This window comes from Schistocerca gregaria, chromosome 8 (assembly GCF_023897955.1).
Source record: "Schistocerca gregaria isolate iqSchGreg1 chromosome 8, iqSchGreg1.2, whole genome shotgun sequence".
Lineage (NCBI taxonomy): Eukaryota > Metazoa > Arthropoda > Insecta > Orthoptera > Acrididae > Schistocerca > Schistocerca gregaria.
In genome coordinates, this window is record NC_064927.1 from 366,216,013 (window position 1) to 366,231,402 (window position 15,390).

General features: G+C 40.7%; 1 protein-coding gene across 1 annotated transcript in view; it reads right to left on the reverse strand.

Annotated features, from left to right (window-relative positions):
- Positions 1-12,345, reverse strand: part of LOC126284209 (uncharacterized) — a 182,520-nt gene extending 170,175 nt beyond the window's left edge. Inside the window, exon 1 of the mRNA XM_049982976.1 lies at positions 12,317-12,345. The gene's annotated coding sequence lies outside the window, so the exon portion shown is untranslated. The remainder of the gene's footprint in view (positions 1-12,316) is intronic.
- Between the last annotated feature and the right edge of the window lie 3,045 nt (positions 12,346-15,390).

Below are 15,390 nucleotides of genomic sequence, written 5' to 3' on the forward strand. Positions count from 1 at the left end.
TCACCCGACTTAATTCGACTACATTCCATTATCCTCGTTTTGCTTTTGTTGATGTTCATCTTATATCCTCCTTTCAAGACACTATCCATTCCATTCAACTGCTCTTCCAAATCCTTTGCTATCTCTGACAGAATTACGATGTCATCGGCGAACCTCAAAGTTTTTATTTCTTCTCCATGGATTTTAATACCTACTTCAAATTTTTCTTTTGTTTCCTTCACTACATGCTCAATATACAGATTGAATAACATCGGGGACAGGCTACAATCCTGTCTCACTCCCTTCCCAACCACTGCTTTCCTTTCATGTCCTTCGACTCTTATAACTGCCATCTGGTTTCTGCACAAATTGTAAATAGCCTTTCGCTGCCTATATTTTACCCCTGCCACCTTCAGAATTTGAAAGAGAGTATTCCAGTCAACATCGTCAAAAGCTTTTTCTAAGTCTACAAATGCTAGAAATGTAGGTTTGCCTTTCCTTAATCTTTCTTCTAAGATAAGCCGTAGGGTCAGTATTGCCTCACGTGTTCCAACATTTCTACGGAATCCAAACTGATCTTCCCAAAGGTCGGCATCTACTAGTTTTTCCAATCGTCTGTAAAGAATTTGCGTTAGTATTTTGCAGCCGTGACTTATTAAACTGATAGTTCGGCAATTTTCACATCTCTCAACACCTCCTTTCTTTGGGATTGGAATTATTATATTCTTCTTGAAGTCTGAGGGTATTTAGACTTTCGCATACATCTTGCTCACTAAGTGGTAGAGTTTTGGTAGGCCTGGCTCTCCCAAGGCTTCAGTAGTTCTAATGGAATGTTGTCTGCTCCCGGGGCCTTGTTTCAACTTCGGTCTTTCAGTGCTCTGCCAAACTCTTCACGCAGTATCACATCTCCCATTTCATCTTCATCTACATCCTTTTCCATTTCCATAATATTGTCCTCAAGTACATCGCCATTGTATAGGCCCTCTATATACTCTTCCACCTTTCTGCTTTCCCTTCTTTGCTTAGAACTGGGTTTCCATCTGAACTCTTGATGTTCATCCTAGTGGTTCTCTTATCTCCAAAGATCTCTTTAATTTTCCTGTAGGCAGTATCTATCTTACCCCTATTGAGATTAGCCTCTACATCTTTACATTTGTCCTCTAGCCATCCCTGCTTAGCCCTTTTGCACTTCCTGTCGATCTCATTTTTGAGACGTCTGTATTCCTTTTTTGTCTGCTTCATTTACTGCATTTTTATATTTTCTCCTTTCATCAATTAAATTCAATATTTCTTCTGTTACCCAAGGATTTCTACTAGCTCTCGTCTTTTTAACTACTTGATCCTCTGCTGCCTTCACTACTTCCTCCCTCAAAGCAACCCATTCTTCTTTTACTGTATTTCTTTTCCCCATTCCTGTCAATTGCTCCCTTATGCTCTCCCTGAAACTATGTGCAACATCTGGTTCCTTTAGTTTATCCAGGTCCCATATCCTTAAATTCCCACCTTTTTGCAGTTTCGTCAGTTTTAATCTACAGGTCATAACCAATAGATTGTGGTCAGAGTCCACATCTGCCCCTGGAAATGTCTGACAATTTAAAACCTGGTTCCTAAATCTCTGTCTTACCATTATATAATCTGAAACCTGTCAGTACCTCCAGGCTTCTTCCATGTATACAGCCTTCTTTTATGATTCTTGAACCAAGTGTTAGCTATGATTAAGTTGTGCTCTGTGCAAAATTCTACCAGGCGGCTTCCTCTTTCATTTCTTTGCCCCAGTCCATATTCAACTACTACGTTTCCTTCTCTCCCTTTTCGTACTACCGAATTCCAGTCACCCATGACTATTAAATTTTCGTCACACTTCACTATCTGAATAATTTCTTTTATTTGATCATACATTTCTTCAATTTCTTCGTCATCTGCAGAGCTGTAAACTTGGCATATAAACTTGTACTACTGTAGTAGGTGTGGGCTTCGTATCTATCTTGGCCACAATAATGCGTTCACTATGCTGTTTGTAGTAGCTTACCTGAATTCCTATTTTCCTATTCATTATTAAATCTACTCCTGCATTACCCCTATTTAATTTTGTATTTATAACCCTGTATTCACCTGACCAAAAGTCTTGTACCTCCTGCCACCGAACTTCACTAATTCCCACTATACCTAACTTTAACCTATCCATTTCCCTTTTTAAATTTTCTAACCTACCTGCCCGATTAAGGGATCTGACATTCCACGCTCCGACATGGATATTAATAAATGGTTTAAAGCCAACTCACTGGACATTAAACTTCGAAAAGACTCACTATATCCAATTCAGAACCTGTAAGAGGTTTCCACCCAGCATATGTATAAAGTATGAAGAAGAGCAGATAGAAGAGTTTGACAGTCTTAAATTCCTGGGATTACAACTTGATAATAAATTCAGTTGGGTGGAGCACACCGAAGTGCAGAAACGCCTTAACAAATCTGTATTTGCAATTCGAGTGTTAGTGCACATAGACGACATAAAAATGAAAAAGCTTGCATACTTTGCCTACTTTCATTCCGTAATGGCATATGGTATAATATTTTGCGGTAACTCTTCAAGTCAAACAAGTCTTCAGAATCCAAAAGTGTGTAATATGTATTGTTTGTGGAGTAAATTCACGGACGTCCTGTTGAAACCTCTTCAAAGAACTGGGTGTACTTACTACTGCCTCTCAGTATATTTACTCCTTAATTAAATTTATCGTAAATAATATATCTCTTTTTCTAACAAACAGCTGAGTTCATAATACAATACCAGGAATAAAAATGCACAAGGACTTAAAAACACTTACTTTAGTTCAAAAAGGGGTCCACTACTCAGGAACACACATCTTCAATAATTTGCCAGCAATCATAACATTTTTTGTTACAGATAGAGATCAGTTTGAAAGGAGCCTGAAAGACTTACTAGTGGCCAACTCCTTCTATTCCATTGACGAATTTTTTAATAGAAACAAATGATGTATTGTATATACTCATACTACCAGTATTGTTATTTCAGCTTTAAAAAAAAATGACATGTTCCACATCCACGAGGATCTCCTCAGCACGGATCTATGGAAGGAAAAACTAATCTAATCTAAACAGGCAGTGTGTGGGCGAGCATTATTCTGTTGGAGCAACACTTCATCTTCCGTTTGCAAGAACAGCAAAGGAATGAATCTAACAACATTATGCACGCACCTACCACTAGCTAGCGTGCCATCCAGGAACACCAAAGGTGAACGACATTTGTAACTTATGGCACCCTAGACCATAAGCCATCGGATGGGGCCAGTGTGTCTTGGACAAATGCACTGTAAGAGACCAGGTCTATGCCGCACACGCAAACGACCACCACTTGCGTGCAGGCTGAATCTGTTTCCATCGCGGAAGATCACTTCATGCCATTCTATCTTCCTCTGATGGCACCAATCGATCCGTGCACGTCGATGCTGTGACGTGAGTGGAAGAAGAGCTGGAGATGTGCGTGCCGGTAGTCCCACAGCTAATAACCGTTGTTGACACGTCTGGGCTCACAAGCCCTCTTATCTGTGCTGCGGTAGCTGTACTATCTGCGACGGCTGCCCTTACAATACGACGATCCTGGCGGTCGTCTGTGCTGCTTGGACGTCCAGAACCTCGTCTATATGTGTGAGACTGTTCACGTGATCACTGATACCAGCATCGTTGCACAACTGACGCAGCACGTCCAACTAGTGCCGCAGTCCCCCGAAAGGACCATCCCGCCACTCGAAAGGCCATAATTTGATCCCTTTCAAACTCGCTAAGTTGGCTGTAGAAAGCACTGGTGCGTCTCCGTGGCGCGGCCGCCTGCTTGCTTCAGACGTTTGCACCACACAAAGCCTTCTGGCTGTGATCACTGCCTGTTAAAGGGTAGACACAGACGGCGCTCTGGTAGCTACGCCACTGCGCTATCTGTTGGTGGTCGACGTTGGGACCCTAAGAATACGTCTACTATCTCCCAGATGGCATGTGTCGTCATCGGATCAAAGTAGACGTCGTCTTTCCTGGTGTACTAATTTTTTTTTTTTTTTTCCAGCAGTGTACGATCCTTCTTCGCAAACGTGTGATTGGCTCGAGCATCGGGTCTTAACTGAAACTTCTTTTAGTATCTGACGGTTATTGGGGTTGCCCACCAACCCGGGTATCGATGTGGAAGAAAGGGTGGAGATACTCGTGTTTCATACCACGGCCGCAGAACGCTCCCATGGACGTGGCATTCCACGTAAATGTCGCGGCTCGTACTAGTTCGATACTTCTCGCTGTTCTCTGAAGCCTTCGATACGCACCATTGATAGTGTGATTAACCTTGTATGTGTTTACGTTTGTCGATTCGGACCACTTCCTGGACTGTTCGTAGCACGCATACGACTTTCGCAACGCTCTGGACTTTGCTTCTAGTTAGCCCTTCACTTCTTGAACTCCGCTGTCATCGACCACAGGAATCGCCGTTTGTTTCATCGTCCTCTGCGTCATCGTCTGTATCACTGATCATAAACTACGTTCTACATACAATGAGTAGAACAGAGAAAAACGGTAAGGTCGTAACAGTCCTTGCTGTTATGTACTGAGCCAGATCATCACCGTCGAGAAAAACTGTGGTAGTAGAACTTGGCGGTACTCGTCACTAGACGTATAAACCTAGTTAACACTGTCCTCTTGAGCACTTGTGGTGTGTATATTTGAGGTGGCACTAGTGATCTAAAGATAAAATAGGTTGTGCTAATAGACATTCCGTGAAGTGACTTGACTGTGACAAACTGACAATGTACTACTGCAGTACGTGAGCGGAATATTACATTCCCAGCACTGGAAACCCATCAGTCACTAATCACATAATCTTTATGTAACAGATCTTAATAATATTGGGCTGGTGCACAATTTCGTACCTTTTACCTTCCCAGTCGTCGGCAAATGTCGCGCTATGGTGGAATGATCACAGTTCATCACATTCGCCAATTGTCGAGTATACTGATGTAGTTCACTGTGGATAAGATCATTTAAAGATCGTCATCAAATCTTGAAGGTATTCCTAAGCATGGAGAGTCACTAATGTCAAAACGATCCTCTTTAAAACGAGAAGACTGTTTTCTTGCCCGTTCTATCCAATCACATTATCCCCATACACGGTGCAAATGTTTGTGACTGTCTCCGCTGCCGTCACCCCTCTATTGAACTCAAAAAGAAGAATACGTAGAAATATTCTGATTTCTCCACTTGGCACTCCATTGTCTAGTGCCCACATCTCTATTCACTATCTCCAATAACAAAATAACAATATGTAAATTCAAATAGCAACAGTGAGTTTCAAATAAAAATCACAATCGACAAATAAACCCATAGCAAGCGGAATAGCAGCAAGCAAAACAAAAACGTTACGAACTTATGCACCAATCTAGTTATGTCAGGAGAAGAAAACAGACCTGCTTGCGATGTTGCATTGCTTTTATGTATTCAACATTGACGCGCTTTTCGCCTAATTCAAGACATCTTCAGACTGGCCTACTTTAAAGTACAGTTGAATTAGGAAGTGTTGACCCTACCTTGGGATTGGATGAAATTAGGAAAATAAAAAATTGGACTTACCGATAAACAAGTTATGGATATCGGTGATAAAATATCCGCAATAATAAATTACCTTGATCTTCTACAAGAAATGTAGTCGAGGCAAATATATTCTCCTGCTTTTAAGCATAACATCCGATACCTCTTGAAATAAACGGAAGAAATTCAAAAGCAAAAACTATAACCAGTATTTTCATGAAAGTTATAGTTCACAAAGTGCAGGAGGAAAAAAATGGAAACATTGCAAAGTAACTACCTTGTCGGGAGGCGTAATTTGGTTTAGTAAGTACGATGGTAATCCCAAAAGTAAGGTCTCCTATTTGTTATGAGTACATAGACCTATTTATTTCTTCAATGGTTTACATCAGTTTACAGCTTGAACATTTAGCTATTTTTCAGCATAGTCACCATTTCTGTCGATGCATTTTTGTAGAAGCTGTGGCAGTTTATGTGTGCCCATGTCATACCAGCTCGCCTCCATGCTGTTTAGAAAGTTATGAACCTCTTCTTTCACTTCGTCGTCGGAGCTGAATCGCTGGTACCACAATTAACGCTGACAGGTACTGCGAGACTCTGAAAAAACTAAAACGGGCAATTCAGAACCAGAGAAGAGGAATGTTGAGCAAGGGCGTACACAATCTCCATGACAATGCTCGGCCGCATATCGCTCCCCAAACCATTGCTCTCCTGCAACAGTGTCAGTGGAACATAATCTCCCACCAACCCACCCTATAGTCCTGACTTGGTGCCCAGTGGATATCACCTGTTCCATAGGTTAAAAGTACATTTGGCCGGAAAGCGATTCAGCTCCGACGACGAGGTGAAAGAAGAGGTTCATTACTTTCTGAACAGCAAGGTGGCGAGCTGGTATGACATGGGCATACAAAAACTGCCACTGCGTCTACAAAAATGCATCGACAGAAATGGTGGTTATGTCTAAAAAAAAGCTAAATGTTCAAGCTGTAAACTGATGTAAACCATTGTAGAAATGGTTATAAAAAATGGCAAACCGTACTTTTGGAATTACGATCGTATAAGGTTGCAACTTTTCTTCGTATGGTCGCCCACGAACGTCCAGCGCGATAAAATTTGCGAAACATTTCCCACAGCGATTTGTATCAAATTGGTCTAAAAAATCTACAATTGTTTATAAATATATCAAATTAATACTTATAAGACTGCATCTGACTTGACCTGCTTTGGTAGTGGAGGACAAATCAGTATTTTCAGACGTAAAAAAATGATGTAATTCCAGTTTGCTTGCATTACTATATTAAAAAAGATTAAGGCATCTTTATACCTTCATTAGTAATAAGAAAGACAGAATAGTAAATTATTTTCTTTCAAGCAAAAACAATAAGATCTGTAAATTCTCTCTTTCACGTTATACATTAATCACATGACAAATGGATTTCATTCATATTTAAACATTACCGATTTATTTACACTTATCCATGCATAAAACTGTATCAAAATGTCCATCAGAACCGAAGACCAAAAAGTCGTCAAGACACACATAATATTACAATACGTATTTTTCACAATCATTTTGATATTATTTCCTGATTGGTAGATTGCTCTGTGTCGAGTTTGAAATTCCCGCCTTGAGGACCCTGTAATGATCAAACTTGTTTGTCATATCCACTGTTGACTATCCATGCATTTGTCAAACAAACCAGCTCACTTACCGACACAGTCTGCCAAATTCAACCTCACTTTTGAAGCAGCTGTCACGCTGTGCGTATCGCGCCACTAAGTATTTTAAAACTAGTGGGCAACGTACGAGGTAGAATGCAGGACACAAACTTTAAATCTTGGAAAAGTGCTAGAGCTGCCTGATATCTCAGTTATTAATAGTCCGGGGAGCGACAACCTATACTTTGACAAAACCATCTATAAACGATCAAACATGTCAAATCGGCCGTTTATCAAAATTTATCTCTAACACGTCAGACTCAGTCTATATTTGACAAATACTTGAAAGTAAGTTTCTCAATGCCAAATAATTTGACATACATTTGATGTTTGACAAATTGTTTGATCTTCTACGGGGTCTTATATAAATTATAATTCACGCTATCTCCCGTAATGCTCCCTGCTAGCGCTATTCATACCTTCGTTTGTTTCATGATATTATTCATAGAACGCGTCTCCATCGTTTGGAAAAAGCCTCTCGCTGCGTTTCTCGCCAAAACGTAATAGCAAACAAATGAACAGAAAAGGAAAATTTGAATTAACTTTTCATCCTGTCCCTTTAAGCTGACTTTATTTTGTTTTCACCTTACTTTCATATTTATAATATTTGAAGACATTCATTCGGAACTAGTTCCAATTCGTGATGAAATGCAATACAGGGAAGAAAGAACAAACTACACTGTATCTGTTATACCATGTCAGGAAAAAGTGTGCAGCCGCCCGTTGTGACCGAGCGTTTCTAGGTGCTTCAGTCCGGAACCGCGCTGCTGTTACGGTCCCAGGTTCGAATCCTGCCTCGGGCATGGATGTGTGTGATGTCCTTAGGGTTATTTAGGTTTCAGTAGTTCCAAGTCTAGTGGACTGATGACCTCAGATGTTAAGTCCCATAAAAAAGAAAAAAAAGTGTGCGCTGACGGGAGGAACATTCAGCTAATACAACCCAGTGCATTATTCTGGACGGTGAATGTTCCCCAGAGACCAATGTAAAACAGGTGTACCTCAAGGAAGCATAGTACAGGGTGTTTCAAAAATGACCGCTATATTTGAAACGGCAATAAAAACTAAACGAGCAGCGATAGAAATACACCGTTTGTTGCAATATGCTTGGGACAACAGTACATTTTCAGGCGGACAAACTTTCGAAATTACAGTAGTTACAGTTTTCAACAACAGATGGCGCTGCAAGTGATGTGAAAGATATAGAAGACAACGCAGTCTGTGGGTGTGCCATTCTGTACGTCGTCTTTCTGCTGTAAGCGTGTGCTGTTCACAACGTGCAAGTGTGCTGTGGACAACATGGTTTATTCCTTAGAACAGAGGATTTTTCTGGTGTTGGAATTCCACCGCCTAGAACACAGTGTTGTTGCAACAAGACGAAGTTTTCAACGGAGGTTTAATGTAACCAAAGGACCGAAAAGCGATTCAATAAAGGATCTGTTTGAAAAATTTCAACGAGTGGGAACGTGACGGATGAATGTGCTGGAAAGGTAGGGCGACCACATACGGCAACCACAGAGGGCAACGCGCAGCTAGTGCAGCAGGTGATCCAACAGCGGCCTCGGGTTTCCGTTCGCCGTGTTGCAGCTGCGGTCCAAATGACGCCAACGTCCACGTATCGTCTCATGCGCCAGAGTTTACACCTCTATCCATACAAAATTCAAACGCAGCAACCCCTCAGCGCCGCTACCATTGCTGCACGAGAGACATTCGCTAACGATATAGTGCACAGGATTGATGACGGTGATATGCATGTGTGCAGCATTTGGTTTACTGACGAAGCTTATTTTTACCTGGACGGCTTCGTCAATAAACAGAACTGGCGCATATGGGGAACCGAAAAGCCCCATGTTGCAGTCCCATCGTCCCTGCATCCTCAAAAAGTACTGGTCTGGGCCGCCATTTCTTCCAAAGGAATCATTGGCCCATTTTTCAGATCCGAAACGATTACTGCATCACGCTATCTGGACATTCTTCGTGAATTTGTGGTGGTACAGACTGCCTTAGACGACACTGCGAACACCTCGTGGTTTATGCAAGATGGTGCCCGGCCACATCGCACGGCGGACGTCTTTAATTTCCTGAATGAATATTTCGATGATCGTGTGATTGCTTTGGGCTATCCGAAACATACAGGGGGCGGCGTGGATTGGCCTCCCTATTCGCCAGACATGAACCCCTGTGACTTCTTTCTGTGGGGACACTTGAAAGACCAGGTGTACCGCCAGAATCCAGAAACAATTGAACAGCTGAAGCAGTACATCTCATCTGCATGTGAAGCCATTCCGCCAGACCCGTTGTCAAAGGTTTCGGGTAATTTCATTCAGAGACTACGCCATATTATTGCTACGCATGGTGGATATGTGGAAAATATCGTACTATAGAGTTTCCCAGACCGCAGCACCATCTGTTGTTGACAATTGTAACTACTGTGATTTCGAAAGTTTGTCTGCCTGAAAATGTACTGTTGTTCCAAGCATATTGCAACAAACGGTGTATTTCTATCGCTGCTCGTTTCAAATATACCGGTCATTTTTTAAATATCCTGTAGGACCTCTAATGTTTTCAGTATAGGGTGTATCATAATTAATGGCGTAAACGCATACAGTTGAAAGTAAACGATACTAGAGGCAAAAAACTCTCAGTAAACATTGGTTCAAAAATGCATACGTTAAGAGCTACGAGCAATTTTTCATCTTCGATACCGCGAAACAAATCTCTTTTACTACAATTTGTTTGCTTTCCATATTTTGGGAACTAGTAGAATGAACCAAAATAAGAAAAAAAGTCCACAAAACATGTGCTCTAAAATGCATCCCTTAAGAGCTATGAGCACTTGTTCATCTTTGCTATTTTGAAACATAACTCTTCTAATGACCAAGTGCTCGTAACTTTTAAGGTATGCGTTTTAGAGCACTTCTTTGCTGGACATTTTTTTCTTGTTTTGGTCCATACAACCAGTTCCCAAAATATGGAAAGCGATGAACTTGCAGTAGAAGATATTTGTTTCACAGTATCGAAGATGAAAAATTGCTCGTAGCTCCTAAGGTATGCATTTTCGACCCTATGTTTACTGAGACTTTTTCGCTTCTAGTATCGTGTACTTTCAACTGTATGCGTTTACGCTATTAATTATGTTACACCCTGTATAAATGATCTGTCAAAGATCAGCGGCACAAGATTGTTCGCTGACGGTACTGTTGCGTACAGCAAAATATCCTCTTTGGACCATCGTAAGGCACTGCAGAAAGGTTAGGGCAAATTTTCTGCAAGGTGTAATGAATGGCAGTTCTCTTTAAATGTAGGTAAACGGGTAACGATGCCTAGAACAAAGACAAAGAACCCTGTAGTATCTGATTACAAAATTAGTGGTAAACACATCGAGAACGTCGCATCATATAAATGTGACCGTTACAGTTATAGTACGAAAGTGTAACAGAATAGCTCGGTGCACTTACATGGGAACACATGGAAGAAAGGCGCTGTAGTTCTCGCGAAACCCTATGGGTAAAGTTAGAGTACTTCTACTGAAGATAGTGCCACCATTGCGCTGCCAGCATCGTATAACTTGCTTAGGAATAATGAGAAAAAGATAGAAGAGATTGGGGCCCGTACACAGGCATTTAGACTGTCACTTTTCCCTCGCTCAACAGCGAATGAAACTGGAAAGAAAATCTATAATATTGGCACTCCACCAGACATCGTACAGTGGCTAATGTGCAGATGTAGATATTACATTTTACGAATATGGCTTCGAATATCATGTAGTGGACGTTATCTTCACACTCATGACGAATACTAACAATTTTAATTTGCACAACGTCTTCCAATGACAGCACAAGTGATTTTCGCTATTGCATATGATTATTCACCGAATCTGAAAATGTAAAGTGCTGTCATAATTTACTCATTAAACGGTATAATCCTGCGTTAAAAGCTTAACACAGTAAAACAAGTATTAAAATTCGTAACTGTCTATGAGTTTTGATACAGTCAACTCACGGCTCGGAAATTACCTAGAACATAGTCATACAGTATTTGATAATGAGAGTACCTAGTGACTTCCAATAAACTTTACAAAACATTTCGAGCTTTTTATAAACTATTTGTCTCTATATCACCCACAAAATAATGAAAAGTAAAAATTTATTGCGTGCTACATTTTCCCTGTTCATTCAGTAAAATTTCAGCGTCAGCTATAACGCTATCATTTATTCCTTCTTTACTAGTAAATCTATTCGCAACACATTTTGTAGAAACCATCCACATATAGTACTGAATGTACCTGCAAAATTATATCAATGTACTGCACACAATTCAGGAGATATGACGTCACAAATATTGATACGCGTGAAAAACTAGAATTTCTTAAAACGGAGGTAGATTACAAAGACCATTCTCATCCAGTATTTGAAGCTGTTTTATTCATTCTTTAGAGAATCGGGTAGGGGGCGGTTACTGATCCTTACTTCAACAGTTTTACTTTAAAAAGTATTCATTTAATGTGATGGCATGTTGTACATTGGTATGACAATGCTGTAATGGCCTCATTGAATAAAAAATAAAAGTAAAATGAAAAATCTGGGTGGATGACATAACTTTTACTTGCTTCGTCTATCATAAAATACTGGTACATTAGCTAACAGGCACAACTATATAATTATATTAATTAAGATACACGAAAGCAGCTCGAGTGTACTCCAAACCGGCTTGGCCTGCTGAGCACACCTAATTACGCAGCTTACAAATTCTCAAAAGCGTAGCATATATAGAGCAGTAAAAGCGATCGACTTAGTAATCCCTTCTTTTCATAATACACCATATTTAGTACTGAGACAATACATCTACGTTGAAGTTTCTCTATTGCTTACCACGTTGTTCGCAAACAAGCACGCCCGCAAAAATCTTCAGCGTTTGGTGTATCGTCTTTCCATGTCATTCATCGGAAGCGACAATTAAACTTTAAGCAGAGAAGACAGCGCACGCTCCTATACTGAAAAAGCCCTCACTTATCTCACACTGTTTACACTGACAAGACACGTACCTGTAGTTGCTCGGCTTGCCTGCTCGGAGACCGCTTCGCTTCTGGCGTGCCAGCGAGCTCTCTCAAGGAAAAGACCTCGGCCCTAAAACCGTTTCCTTGCGCCTGCACGATCGCTGTCTGCGGCTTGCGGCGATGTTCCGAATTGTTATTACCTATTCTTGTGATCTGAAAGTCTTTATGGCATTTAGAGTAAAAGCTGCAACCTTTTCCAAATGTATCTGCTGTTATTGACTGGCCGGTGAATTCCTGCGCTTCTAGTTCAAACTCACGTACAACAGCGAAATGGAGTCGAACTGTAGTGGTACCACTGGCTTTATTGCTCTATTGTGACTTTAATCAATAATGCATCTACCCTTGGCCCACTCCAGTGAGGCATGCGGAATTTCTCGAACGAAGTTTTCTCGCCGAGCGTGTACAGAAGCAGTGATTCTTTCCAGTCTATGCCATTTTTCTCTGTTACTCATGCTATGTCTTCATTTCTCTTAAACATCTATTCACGCATTTAGAGAACTGTTTAAGTAACAAATGTGGTGGATACTTGGTACTGGCCAGGAGAGCGTATTTTGTACAAAATATCTGCAGATCATAAAATTATCCACTTCTGACTTATCGTTTATTAATTGCAACGAATAAAATTCAGTTCTGCTATAATTTCCCTCATTAAGGGCTACCTATTTCGGAATTAATCCTTCACCTTCAGCCGTCTGTTAAAAACGACTACATCATTACCGTGAACTAAATGAAAATAACACTGAACGTGATACTGTAACACTGCTTCATCATATGCCATGTCATTATAATTACTAACGTCAAGTAATCTACAATTCGACCAAAAATATTTTAATATTGTGTTATTAAGGCACTGAAGAGCCAAAGAAACTGTTACAACTGCCTAATATCGTTTAGGACCCCCTCGAGCACGCAAAAGTTCCGCAACACGACGTGGCATGGACTCGACTAACGTTTGAAGTAGTGCTGGAGGGAACTGACACCATGAATCCTAAATATATCCGAAAGAGTACGAGGGGGTGGAGATCTCTTCTGAACAGCACCTTACAAGGCTTCCCAGATATGCTTAATAATATTCATATCTAGGGAGTTTAGTGGCCAGCGGAAGTTTTTAAACTCATAAGTGTGTTCCTGGAGCCACCCTGTAGCAATTCTGGACGTGTGCGGTGCCGCATTTCACTGCTGGAATTGCCCAAGTCCGTCGGAATGCACAATGGACATGAATGGATGTAGGTAATAAGACAGGATGCTTACGTACCTGTCACCTGTCAGGGTCGTATCTAGACGTATCAGGGGTCCCACATCACTCCCACACCATTATAGAGCCTCCACCAGCTTAAACAGTCCCCTGCTGACATGGCAGGGTACATGGATTCTTGACATTGTCTCCATACCCGTACACGCCCACTCACTCAATACAATCTGAAACTAGACTCGTCCGACCAGGCAAGGTGTTTCCAGTCATCAACAGTACATCGTATTTGATGACTGGCTCAGGCGACGCGTAAAGGTATGTGTCGTGCAGTCATCAAGGGTACACGAGTGGGCCTTGGCTCCGAAAGCCCATATCGACGATGTTTCATTGAATGGTTCACACGCTGACGCTCGTTGTTGGCCCAGCATTGAAATCGGCAGCAATTTGCGGAAGGGTCGCACTTCTGTCACGTTGTACGATTCTCTTCTTGCAGGGTCTTTTTCCAGTCGCAGCGATGTCGGAGATTTTATGTTTTATCGGATTCCTGATATTCAGGGTACAATCGTGAAATGGTCGTGCGGGAAAATCCGTACTTCATCGATATCTCGGAATGCTGTGTCCCATCGCTTGTGCGCCGACTATAACCCCACTTTCAAACTCACTTAAATCTTGAAAACCAGCCATTGTAGCAGCAGTAACCTATCTAACAACTCCGCCAGACACTTGTTCTATTCAGGCGTTGCCGACCACAGCACCGTATTCTATCCGTTTACATATCTCTGCATTTGAATACGTACGTCTATACCAGTTTCTTTGGCCCTTCAGTGTATGTTATTAATTATTTTCATTTACGTTTTGTTCGATTGATTAATAATGTAGTTACTTTTAACAAGTGCCTAAAGACAAAGGGTTAATCTTCCGCTATTCGTAGTCTTTAATAAGGTATCGTGGCAAAGATGAATTTCATTTGCTGTAATCTTTAGTTCAGTAATTTTCAGTTTGGTTCAAATGGCTCTGAGCACTATGCGACTTAACTTCTGAGGTCATCAGTCGTCTAGAACTTAAAACTAATTAAACATAACTAATCTAAGGACATCACACACATCCATGCCCGAGGCAGGATTCGAACCTGCGACCGTAGCGGTCGCTCGGCTCCAGACTCTCTGATGCCTTCCTTTCACCTTAACTTTATTCTTCCAAATCTCCTGGCTCCTTCAAGCATTGCTTTAAATATCTTCATAACCATTCTGTCATCAGCTCTCAGTATATGTCCCTATGTCCATGTTAAATAATTACTAAGATTGTTTTTATTCCTAGTACTGATTCGGTAAACTGAGCTGTTGGCTTGAAACATTATTAAATAGGAACCAATTTCCTGGTGAGGAACAAAATATTATATATTTGGTTATAAACTGCCATTCGCCATTTTAAGCCATCGTGTGGTGACAACTGAATATTGAAACTACAGATAAAATGACGAATGACTCACGCAGATATTACTGATGTAGATACAGAACATACACAGATGATGAGATAAAAAGTGTTTACAACGAAAAGTCCTTTTTTATTATACGCAGAAATGGTTACCATTAAGAAAAAATTAAAATAAAGTTATTTGTTGTATGTGAAAAAAAGGATGTGAAATATAGATTACTATTGTACTCTATCAGTTGCATGACGGAAACTTAATTTAACAGAGAAGGGAGAGAGAAATTTGTTTTGCTCATTAATAGTTACACTGGAATTCTGTATCATATTATTATTGATTTCAAGTATTTCCACTAGTGTCATCTTTCAACTTTTCTAAGCAGTACGTGAAATACCAAGATCTACACCGTATGGATGGCTACTGTTCAAAAATGTTCCGCAA